Here is a 13,050-nt window from a genome sequence, read left to right on the forward strand (position 1 = left end):
ACCCAAATATTCCAATTACATTTGTGTAAAGCGAATAGGAGTCCCGTGGAACTGTCCTTTCAGCACCACGGCTCCACCAACCTCATCTGTCCGTGGTGGCGACACCTGCAGTGTTCGGGTGACACTCGTGGAATTTATTTAGCACAAAATCATGACTTTTGAAAGGAAGCCACGACTTGCGTGAACACGCATTGTCAGTAAAGACCGTGGGAGTCCCGCACCCTTGGTGTGGAATCGATGTAAAGAGTGCACACAAGCGAGCCATCTTACCTTTTATCAGAGTGGGAGTTTCTTTCTGGTTCTTTGCAGCGCGTAAACCCTTACATCTTCATGTTTTTAAAAGAAATAATAATCCCGAGGTTGTTAATTTTTTTTTTTTTTTTTCAGGAAGTGTGCGTCCTCTCTGCTGTGGGTCCAGTAAGAAGCCGTGGAAGAGTTCCTGTAGCGGGTTAAATACGCAGGAGTATTTGGATGTATTTCTTTTAAAAAATCCAGCCCGGGAGCGCAGGTTGCTGATGAGGACGCGCGTCTGGGTTTCGGCAGGAGGAGTTGCTCCCTCAGCAGCCGCCGTGCGCACTTGGAGGAACCACAAGCGAGTCCGCGCACCGACTCTGAGGGAATGATGTCATGCGTACGGGCCCTCCCTCTCCTCGCGTACGAGCGCCGCTGTCTCTCTCTCTCCATAAAGCATAAAGCACACCTCTCCGCTTGGCATTAGGGCGGGAAAATTTAAAAAAAAAAATTAATTACACACTTGTAATTTTCTTCATACTTAAAATGCTCCTGACATTAATATGTGTTTTCATATTTTTTTTTTTTTTTTTTTTTTTTGACGTGATGGAGTCACGCTGCTGCCCACGCCTCACAGGAGGTGTGGTCCAGTAAAGCTCAGAAGTGGGAGGAGGGAAAGGGGGGAGGGGGGGGTACTGTGCTGCCTCCCCTGTAGGGGTATCTTAAAGATAAAGCTGATCACAGAAGAGCAAAATCCCCATGATCGATATCCCTCTACATTACACTACAAAGGAAAACGTGCTTTAACAATCCGTGATTGGTTAATATGTCGTTAGAAACTGGTCTGTTCTTTTACATTAGCCACGTTTACATGACGAGTTTTTTCTCTTTCCGAATGACTTTTCCGAAAACAATGGTATCCATGGAAAGGAATATTCCAATCTCTTGTCTACATGCGTCGCTATAATCAACCAGAATAGTCAATAGGGCATGCCCAGTAAAATGTAAACATCAACATCACGTGATAGCGACTTCCTTGAGTTTTTCTTTCACTTGTCGGAATAACTCCGTATTGACAGTTTTTTGTTAATCCAGTCTTGAAATTTAATTTTGATCAAAAAAAAAAATTTGCTTAGCAGTCCAGTGCCGATTTCTCGCCTCCATTTTTAAAACCGAAGACCGTCTGGAGTTGCGTGTTACGTCATATCTCAGAATTCGCTGAAAGAACACACCCGGGAACACGAAAAGATAAAGTTCAATCTTGCTAATATTTTATAATTAAACTCGGGACATGTTTTATATAGATATGTATTTTCTTTTTGAATCAAAGTGGACTTAGGGTTTAGATTCTTCTGTTCCACAGATGGCGCTAACGCACACCGAAAGCCGCTTGCCAACCGCCAATAAACAACAGAAGAAGAAAAAACACCACAAAGAAGAACGCACCCTGACAAAAATTTCAAGACCGGACCAACCGGAAAAACTGGCAATACGGAGTTATTCCAAAAACTCGAGGAAGTCGGTATCACGTGATGTTGGTGTTTACGTTTTACTGGGCATGCCCCATTGACTATTCTGGTTGATTATAGCGGCGCATGTAGACAAGAGATTGGAATATTCCTTTCCATGGATACCATTGTTTTCGGAGAGGACATTCGGAAAGAGAAAAACTCGTCCCACTCAAAAACCTTGACAAAAATCCATAAATTTTCTATTTTTACTGAGATTTTGGCTTTAAAAAAAATTCATAAATTACATTCTTCTTGTGACAATTATTTTATTACAGGTTTTAAGTGAATTCTGAGTGACGCTATACCTACTCATGTTGCCGTATTTAAAAAAACGATGAATGCTACATTCACACATCAGACCGGGCTAAAAAAAAAAAAAAAAAAACATAATCAAACTAGAATCTGAGTCATGTCCTGAGGTCAAAAAAGTCTTTAATGATATTACCAAGTCTAGTCCAAAGTCATGAAAAAATTGTGACTCAAGTCTGACCGGATGATAATGGTTGGCTAATCGCTAAATATCGTTACTTAGACTAGCACACTGACACACTTTGGGCTTGAGGATAACTGATGGTTTTACTTATAACAAGTCGTGTCAATTATGTGTCCCTGCAGAATTTGCCGCCCTACCCAACTGGCCACAGATTTCAATGATTCCAAGAAAAAGATTCGAAAGCACATAAAATGTAGCGTGAATGCTAAAATGATGTTGTTGAATTCCTTTTGTCTATCGAATGCATCTGTGTGTCAAAAAGTGAGTGTGTGAATGCTGATGCAGGGTTCTTCTTCCTCCGGCGTGAACGCTGAGAGGCAAGCGTTTATTATTGTCTAAATGCTGAGGGGCTCTTATTGTTGTTTCCACATTTCTTCCGTATAGTCCGTAATGGCGGCACGATTGCTCGAGGGATTTGATGTAATCAAATAACAAAATATGCGGCAAGTTTAGGATTAGAGAGCTATTATTATTATTTTTTTTTTCTCAGCCCAATCATTTGGGATATCTTGGGAGTTTTTATGCAAAGAGAGCAAAGGCGAGCTCACGTACAGAGAATAATGAAGTCACGGCATTGGCAGAAAGAAAAAAAAAAATAATATTTACTTAGGGTCCAGTCAGTAGGAGTGGGTGATACTGTAAAGTACGACAGTACTCCCCTGTTTAAGCAAAATAAAGTCAATAGCAAAAACTGTAATTGGCTTATTTCCTCAGTATAAAAGATAAATATGATATAAAAAATACCAGCACTGCAACACATGAACAACAAAAACACAGATATTTGTCAAAATAAACAGATGAAAAGTATAAATATATACACTACCACTCTTCACTGTTGATACTGACACTGGTGTTTGACGCCTACTATTTAGTGCAGCTGCCAGGTGACCACCTGTCTTAAACTACACACTCTCACATATTTGTCTGCAGCGTTTTTCTGTCCTTGTTAGACCCAGTTTGTGCTATTGCTAAGGATTTTTTTTGTCCTTCATGATTACAGTCACCCCTGGTTTAATTAATTGGTTACACACCTGCCAGCGATAAATTAATTTCCACGATATAGGATTCCAAGTCAATAAATGGAATATTTTTGTAGTTGGAGTATGGAAAATCTGTTTATGACTTTGTAAATACGAGGGATTTATGTTGCCGATTTTGATACCAATCATCCATGAGTGAAATTGACCGATTCCGACACCGATCATATGGAATAATTCCTGTTTGTTTCTTTGTTTCTTCTTGCACAGTTGTGCAGCGTTTTTCTGTCCTTGTTAGACCCAGTTTGTGCTATTGCTAAGGATTTTTTGTCTTAATTAATTATTTGGTTAAAGACTTGCCAGCGATCAATTAATTTCCACGATATAGGATTCCAAGTCAATACATGGAATATTTTTGTAGTTGGAGCACGGAAAATCTGTTTATGACTTTGTAAATACGAGGGATTTATGTTGCCGATTTTGATACCAATCATCCATGAGTGAAATTGACCGATTCCGACACCGATCATGTGGAATAATTCTTCTTTTGTTTCTTTGTGCAGCGTTTTTCTGTCCTTGTTAGACCAAGTCTGCTGAATCTGATAACTATGATGTCATCTCCACACAGGCCATAACCCCAACATGTCACATTTGTTATATCATATTAGGGTTGTCAAATGACTACAATTTTAAAGCAGATTAATAATAATAATAATAATAATAATACATTTTATTTGTATAGCGCTTTTCAAGATACTCAAAGACACTTTACAGAAGAATGAAGTTGAATAAAGCAAATAAACAGAATAGAAGACACACCAAAATACAAGATTAATCAAAGTTTTCCAATTAATTAATTCTGAGTAATCAAAACCCGGAAATATGTCTGAAATATGTCATTTTTACTGTATTTTATGTATAGAAAGATAAAGGACAGGACATGTTTATAAATATTTGTATATATTAACAACTCGAAATTTTAATTAAGCAAAAAGATGGCACAAGTATTTGCATAATAGTAGCAAGGGATTTGAATCACGCTTTAACCGTGTTATTATGAGCAATGAGAGGTTGCGTTCAAAGAAAGTCTTAAAAAATCGGAATATTTCTTATGACTATATTCCTATTAATTAAGTTTCCCGGTCAACCACTGCCACATTTCAATGGCGTGAGATTTAATGTTTGCGGATACAAGTGGGCAGTTTTTCGACTTGTCATAGTCAAGTAGCATATTAGTTTTTGCCCAAAATACACAAAGAGTCCTCACCGGATATGAAGTATTTTCTGCACCCTGACTTCCCTGCAGGCTGAAAAACTGAAAGTAAAAAGCTGCACGGATGTTTAATCAATCAACTTGAAGCTGCTTTCTTAATCAATTTATTTTAAAGTGCCTTTCCTTCACTTTAGTGGAACTATTTGGCCACAGGGACAAGCTGCGATGTAGCCTGTCGCGGGGCGCCATGTCCATCCATACTTCCATTAATGTACAGACATGGACTGAGGCACTTAATCCTGAGAAGCTTCTATAAGAGAAGGTTAAAAAAAAATGCACTTTTTTCTCTTCTGTTGCTATCTGTTTGACCATCCGTGTGATCTATATTTCATGTTCTGTCTGATCTGTATTCATGGGATGGGGAGGTTCACTTGTTGACATGTGTGAGCGCCTTTGAATGTTTGACCTGCAGCAGTCGGATGACAAGGTGATAAAACAAACAGAAAACAGAAGGATATGGAGAGAAAAATGGTCTAATCTCACAAGAAAAGGTCATCATTTTTGCACTAATAACAATGGAATATGAGGAAAAATAATTTCATTTTAGTAACTAATTTCATACGCTTACTTCCCGGTCTCTGGGAAGGAGCAGCGGCTCAACTCTGAGTCCCTCCTGGATGGCCGAGTCCAGTAACCCTATAGAGCAGAGGTGGGCAAACTATGGCCCGGGGGCCACATCCGACCCACCGAGTATTTAAATACGGTCCGCCGGCACAAGGCCAAAAATGCATAAAAACTTCTGTCCCATTTTAGTTAATTTGTATGTTTTTCCGTTCTTTAGTAATCAATAGCAAAACATATGTAAGTCTCAGGAAAATACCGTATTTTCTGGACTGTAAGTCGCTCCGCAGTATAAGTCGCACAAGGCCAAAAATGCATAATTAGGTAGAAAAAAACATACATAAGTCGCATTTTTTGCGGGTAATTTATTTTCCAAACTACTTGACCAAAACAGATAGTACGTCCTCTTGGAAGGCAAGTTCTAACAATAAAATTTGTATACAGACATAAATCCAATATGTATGCGATGTTCATGTAGCAGTTATGAACGGTCAATTTGCATATAAACTCACTGACGGAGGTAAAAATGCTAGCAAAGTCACATTAACTCATTCAATCCTCGCCATTTTTCAAAGGACGACCACTTCTGTTCCATTTTAGTTAGTTTGTATCTTTTTCCGTTCTTTAGTAATCAATAGCAAAACATATGTAAGTCTCAGGAAAATACCGTATTTTCTGGACTGTAAGTCGCTCCGGAGTATAAGTCGCACAAGGCCAAAAATGCATAATTAGGTAGAAAAAAACATACATAAGTCGCATTTTTTGCGGGTAATTTATTTTCCAAACTACTTGACCAAAACAGATATTACGTCCTCTTGGAAGGCAAGTTCTAACAATAAAATTTGTATACAGACATAAATCCAATATGTATGCGATGTTCATGTAGCAGTTATGAACGGTCAATTTGCATATAAACTCACTGACGGAGGTAAAAATGCTAGCAATGTCGCATTAACTCATTCAATCCTCGCCATTTTTCAAAGGACGACCACTTCTGTCCCATTTTAGTTAGTTTGTATATTTTTTCGTTCTTTAGTAATCAATAGCAAAACATATGTAAGTCTCAGGAAAATACCGTATTTTCTGGACTGTAAGTCGCTCCGGAGTATAAGTCGCACAAGGCCAAAAATGCATAATTAGGTATAAAAAAACATACATAAGTCACACTGGAGTATAAGTCGCATTTTTTTGCGGGTAATTTATTTTCCAAACTACTTGACCAAAACAGACATTACGTCCTCTTGGAAGGCAAATTCTAACAATAAAAGAATTGAGAACAGGCTAGGTGTAAGATATGCTAACACAATGGTTATTCAGCTACACAATTTATAAGTCGCTCTGGAGTATAAGTTGCAGGAACAGCCAACCTATGAAAAAAAGTGAGACGTATAGTCCGGAAAATATGGTAGTTTTTTTTTTTTCATTTATAAGTCGCTCTGGAGTATAAGTTGCAGGAACAGCCAACCTATGAAAAAAAGTGAGACTTATAGTCCGGAAAATATGTAGTTTTTTTTTTCATTTATAAGTCGCTCTGGAGTATAAGTCGCAGGAACAGCCAACCTATGAAAAAAAGTGAGACTTATAGTCCGGAAAATATGTAGGTTTTTTTTCATTTATAAGTCGCTCTGGAGCATAAGTCGCAGGAACAGCCAACCTATGAAAAAAATTGAGACTTATAGTCCGGAAAATATGGTAGTTTTTTTTCATTTATGAGTCGCTCTGGAGTATAAGTTGCAGGAACAGCCAACCTATGAAAAAAGTGCAACTTATAGTCCAGAAAATATGGTAGGTTTTTTTTCATTTATAAATCGCTCTGGAGTATAAGTCACAGGAACAGCCAACCTATGAAAAAAGTGAGACTTATAGTCCGGAAAATATGGTATTTTTTTATTTATTTATAAGTCGCTCTGGAGCATAAGTCGCAGGAACAGCCAACCTATGAAACAAATTGAGACTTATAGTCCGGAAAATATGGTAGTTTTTTTTCATTTATGAGTCGCTCTGGAGTATAAGTCACAGGAACAGCCAACCTATGAAAAAAAGTGCAACTTATAGTCCAGAAAATATGGTAGTTTTTTTTCATTTATAAATCGCTCTGGAGTATAAGTCACAGGAACAGCCAACCTATGAAAAAAGTGAGACTTATAGTCCAGAAAATATACTAGCAGAATATATCGATCACATGTTTTTTTTTGGGGGGGGGGGTTTGTTTACAAAAAAATCGATTGGAAATGGAGCATCTTTGGCAATTTTTTTAGGTTTTTTTTTTTTCCAGAAAGCTTTATAGGAGGAATAATTACTTCCCATTCCGTACATTCACATTAGCCCTTCAGTCAATTAAAACCTCATTTTGAGAAGCATTATAAAGTTTCAGTAATTTCCATTTACTGTGATAGATGTGCTTTTATTTTCTTGAAAATAGGTGAAACAAGCTGAGAGAGGATTGTTTACAACAGGACTTTTCAAAGTATGGCACAGCGAGCCTCCCCTTAAGAGAATATTATAAGGTTGGGGCCTTCACTACTCCGGGAAAAAACAACTTTGTGCCGCATATTTGGTAGAGTTTTCTGCCAAGACTCTCTTTCTTCTTTGAATTTGCTTTGACATCACTGAAGTTAGCTTAGCGGGTCATGGAAAAATATTTTTCTTTTTTTTCCCCAAGCTTCCTCTCAATTAGGAAACTGCTGGGCAACAGCAAAAATAACTAATAAAACAAAATAACTACTACTGTATAGCATACATGAGCGTATTATTATTCAAAGCAAATAATGTAGTAAAGTACACATTTTAGAATTAAATCAGGGGAAACAGTAATGACGACTATAGGGGTGTTATTTCATGTCGAGAGAGCTCTAATAATGTTTAAAAAAAAAGAAGTTTAGAAGATCTTCAAAAGGTTTTCTATGCTCTAACAATTTTTTTATATATATAAGTAACAATACTTTGCGGAAATTCTTTCACTATGGTCGAGTCTGGAATAAATAAACGCAATAAACGAGGGATTACTCGACTTGTACGATTAGTGGATGAGGCAGTGAGCAAAGCCCTTTCTCACAAACAAATAATTTCACGCAAACTTGTGTTACTCACTAACCACGGCCTCTGCTTTGCTTGACTTATTTCTAAATAAATACAGCAGCAATTGTACGCCCACTTTCCTCAAAAAGTCTTTTGACTTTCTCACCACACGTCCTCAGAACTATTTCATCATACACCATTCCTTCTAATTTGTACCCTCTCTACTTTACTTCTTTCCCTTCTCAAAGGCAGTCAAGCAAACCATATTAGTGCTTTCATTTAGGGATGGTGTGATGCAATACTCGGGATCGGTATTGGCCTGATACTGGTCAGATTTACTGGATTCAATATCGGTGGGGGGGGGGGGGACTTAACCCTTATAATCCAAAAGCCCAAACTATCAGTGCTCCCTCTGTCCACCAGTGAGAGCCAGAGGACCTAGATCCCAGAGGGAGGCTGACGTCATCGCAGCTCCTCAATGAATGTGTTGCTTCGAAGGAATGCATTTTGGGAAAACTTTTCATTTCAATTTTCATTTGAACCACTTCCTCAGTGACTCATGAGAGGCACATTCATTCGGGGGGGGGGGGGGTGCTGGAGCCTATCCCAGCTGTCTTTGGGACGAGAGGCGGGGTACACCCTGTACTGGTGGCCAGCCAATCACAGGGCACATATAGACAAACAACCATTCACACTCACATCCATACCACGAGGATCGCGGCAGGGGGTGCTGGAGCCTATCCCAGCTCATAATTAGGACTTTATTTACATAATTTTTTGACATAATTCTCATAATATTGTAACTTTTCTCCTAACTTAATTTTTCAAAAAGTAATTTTTTTTTGTTTCTCATTATATTTTGACTTTTATTTAATATTTCAAGTCTATGCAACTAAAATGAGATTATTATTGACATTATCCTCTTAATATTTTCACTTTATTCCCATAAATGAAAGCTGTTTTTTTTTGTTTCTGACAAGTTCAACTTTTTTCTCATGAATTTTTTCCTCGTAATTAGGACTTTATTCCCATAATTTCATTCATTAATTTTCTACCGCTTATAATCACAAGGGTGGCGGAGGGTGCTGGAGCCTATCCCAGCTGTCTTCGGGCGAGAGGCGGGGTACACCCTGGACTGGTGGCCAGCCAATCACAGGGCACATATAGACAAACAACCATTCACACTCATATTCATACCTATGGACAATTTGGAGTCGCTAATTAACCTAGCATGTTTTTGGAATGTGGGAGGAAACCGGAGTACCTGGAGAAAACCCACGCATGCACGGGGAGAACATGCAAACTCCACACAGAGATGACCGAGGGTGGGATTGAACTCGGGTCTCCAAGCTGCGAGGCCTGCGCGCTAACCACTTGACCACCGTGCAGCCCGACCATAGAATTATTCATTCATTCATTTTCTACCGCTTATCCTCACGAGGGTCGAGGAGCGTGCTGGAGCCTATCCCAGCTGTCTTTGAGCGAGAGGCGGGGTACACCTTGGACTGGTCGCCAGCCAGCCAATCACAGGGCACATATAGACAAACAACCATTCACACTCACATTCATACCTATGGACAATTTGGAGTGGCTAATTAACCTAGCATGTTCGGGGGAGAACACGCAAACTCCACACAGAGATGGCCGAGGGTGGGATTGAACTCGGGTCTCCAAGGTGCGAGGCCTGCGTGCTAACCACTTGACCACCATGCAGCTCGACCATACAATTATTCATTCATTCATTTTCTACCATTTATCCTCACGAGGGTTGAGGAGCGTGCTGGAGCCTATCCCAGCTGTCTTTGAGCGAGAGGCGGGGTACACCCTGGACTGGTGGCCAGCCAATCACAGGGCACATATAGACAAACAACCATTCACACTCACATTCATACCTATGGACAATTTGGAGTCGCTAATTAACCTAGCATGTTCGGGGGAGAACATGCAAACTCCACACAGAGATGACCGAGGGTGGGATTGAACTCGGGTCTCCAAGCTGCGAGGCCTGCGCGCTAACCACTTGACCACCGTGCAGCCCGACCATACAATTATTCATTCATTCATTTTCTACCGCTTATCCTCACGAGGGTAGCGGAGCGTGCTGGAGCCTATCCCAGCTGTCTTTGAGCGAGAGGCGGGGTACACCTTGGACTGGTCGCCAGCTAGCCAATCACAGGGCACATATAGACAAACAACCATTCACACTCACATTCATACCTATGGACAATTTGGAGTCGCTAATTAACCTAGCATGTTCGGGGGAGAACATGCAAACTCCACACAGAGATGACCGAGGGTGGGATTGAACTCGGGTCTCCAAGCTGCGAGACCTGCGCGCTAACCACTTGACCACCGTGCAGCCCGACCATACAATTATTCATTCATTCATTTTCTACCATTTATCCTCACGAGGGTTGAGGAGCGTGCTGGAGCCTATCCCAGCTGTCTTTGAGCGAGAGGCGGGGTACACCTTGGACTGGTCGCCAGCCAGCCAATCACAGGGCACATATAGACAAACAACCATTCACACTCACATTCATACCTCGGCCTATACATCAAATTCCACAAGGAGCCGTTTTCCATTGCGATAAATGAGTCTGTATCGCATGCGTTTTTTTTTTTTAATGGCGACGTGCACGAGACGGCGTATATATACAGGAGTCATGCAAGGCTCTCGGCTCATTAGGCGCCGCCACCGAGGGCGTGATAACGGGTGCGAGGTGGTGAAGATTTGACACGACAAGGCTTTGATGCGCCTGACAGGTAGCAGGGCTCATTTTCCCGCTCCTTCCCCTTTGCTATCATTCCACACTTTCACACTTCTTACGTGTTTTTTGTGAAAGTCACTAGCGGCGGCATTATTACGGATCCCCCGTTCGCTATCTTCCCCGATTCGGTGTCTCTGAGGCTCGCTCTGCTCGTTCTCTTTTCCGACGAATTTTTCCTCCTCATTTGCCTCCTCTGCTCACTGCCTCTCAGTCCTTGGCGTCTACTTGGAGCTTCGCTTGTGTGGATATCTATAGCAACAGCCTGACAGGACGTTGAGGTGGGCGAACGTGTGATCATTTCACAGAAGATATCTGCGTGAATGCACCATCTTCACAAAGCCGGCCTGTCACCGCGACTGAGGATATTTGGAGGGTAGAGCTGTTAAAATAGTTCTGGGAAGTCCTGTATGGACTTGGAAAAATATTCACAATGTGTCAATAATCGTCACCCGTGGTGGCGGGTTGATATGTTGGGTGCATCAAAAAACATAATTATTGAATTTTGATATGGCTGGGTACTAAAAGTGTTCCAATATATGTAGAAACAACACATTTTTCCAATACATGATTATTTAGAGGTGCCACCTACATCAGTTTTTGTGGAATAAAGTACTGAACAGTTCAATGGTTGCCATGAATCGTTATTTAAATATGTTACTATTGCCGTTTTATTTTACAATAAAATACAAATAAAATAAAAAAAGTGTTTAAACTTTATATGTATGTCAAATATGCATCACTGCTACATAAAATTCAAAGTAAGGCCATGTGAACATGTCCCATTTACCGCCATTCATTTTGTCAATAGGACAAATGAATGGAGAATCTTGAAATCTGCCCAAAGAGAAAACAAATATATTTATTTTGATAACACTATAAAAAAATTATGTTGTATGGAAGTTCATTGTACTCAACATTTCCAGGTCAACTTTTTGGCAATTCGACTAGAAATTGCACATTTTCCGAAATTTTACAAAAGTTCACGTGTGAAGTGGCACCCCTAAATCTCAATGGATTTCCTCAAAACTTTGCAAAATACATTTTATGTTCATTAGGAAAAAATGAAATGCCAGCCAAATTGATATTATGAAATTAAAATTTCATTATAAAATGAATTTAAAAATGAATTTAAAAATGAATTTAAAAATGAATTTAAAAATAAATTAAAAATGAATTTAAAAATAAATTAAAAATCAATGTAAAAAACAATTTTAAATTAAATTAAAAATCAATTTAAAAATCAATTAACAATAAATTAAAAATCAATAAAAATTTAATTAAAAATCAATTAAAAAATCTGATGCACCCTAATGGACGTCCGTTTAGAAAGTAGTCAAGCATGCAATCTCTTGTGACGGTCTGCTAACTGGACGTCTTTTTAATATTAGTGGCCAGTAAGGTGAATGCAACTGCATGCAAAACATCACGGAGCAAACAAATAATGGATGGTTTGTTGTTTTGTGTACTACATCACGACTCGCCGGCCACATCTGGCCCCCGCGGAATAAAATGACTGAATTGAAGATGTAGTCCCGTAATGGATGCCTGCAGATACATGTACTTGAGGTTCGATGCCATTTCAAATTAACTCCAAATAAACACAAATCTGGCTTCTTCTTTTCCTGCATAACGTCATAGTAAACTGGAAAACAGCATTTCACAACTTTTTTCACTTCCTTTTAGCCTCGTTTATCCCGTTTAATTGGATTCGAAACTGAATGTGCTGAATTAATTTTGGCAAAGAATGCTACCTTATTTATAAACAGAAAATATTTTCAGATTTAGAGCATAGAAAACCTTTTTATGACCTTCTATATATTTTTTTCTCAACATGATTAGAGACCTCCATGCATGAAATAACACCCCTATAGCAACAACATCCTGTGTTTTTATTTGGGATTTTTATTACAGATTACTGCTTATCCTCACGAGGGGTGCTGGAGACTATCCCAGCTGTCTGGGTACACCCTGGACCCGTCTCCAGCCAATCACAGGGCACATATAGACAAACAACCATTCACACTCACATTCATACCTATGGACAATTTGGAGTCGCTAATTAACCTAGCATGTTTTATACCCGGAGAAAACCATCACAGGCACGGGGGGGAACATGCAAACTTCACTTGAGATGGCCAGGGTGGAATTCAACGCGGGTCTCCTAGCTGTGAGGCCTGCGCTCGTCCACTTTTTCAGTCGCAATTGCATATTCATTCAT

General features: G+C 39.6%; 1 protein-coding gene across 6 annotated transcripts in view; it reads right to left on the reverse strand.

The window, feature by feature from the left end:
• Window positions 1-596, reverse strand: part of ptprsa (protein tyrosine phosphatase receptor type Sa) — a 355,150-nt gene extending 354,554 nt beyond the window's left edge. For all 6 annotated transcript variants that reach the window (XM_058074048.1, XM_058074046.1, XM_058074043.1 and 3 more), the window contains exon 1: window positions 271-596. The gene's annotated coding sequence lies outside the window, so the exon portion shown is untranslated. The remainder of the gene's footprint in view (window positions 1-270) is intronic.
• Between the last annotated feature and the right edge of the window lie 12,454 nt (window positions 597-13,050).

This window comes from Doryrhamphus excisus, chromosome 5, assembly GCF_030265055.1.
Source record: "Doryrhamphus excisus isolate RoL2022-K1 chromosome 5, RoL_Dexc_1.0, whole genome shotgun sequence".
Taxonomy (NCBI): Eukaryota; Metazoa; Chordata; class Actinopteri; order Syngnathiformes; family Syngnathidae; genus Doryrhamphus; species Doryrhamphus excisus.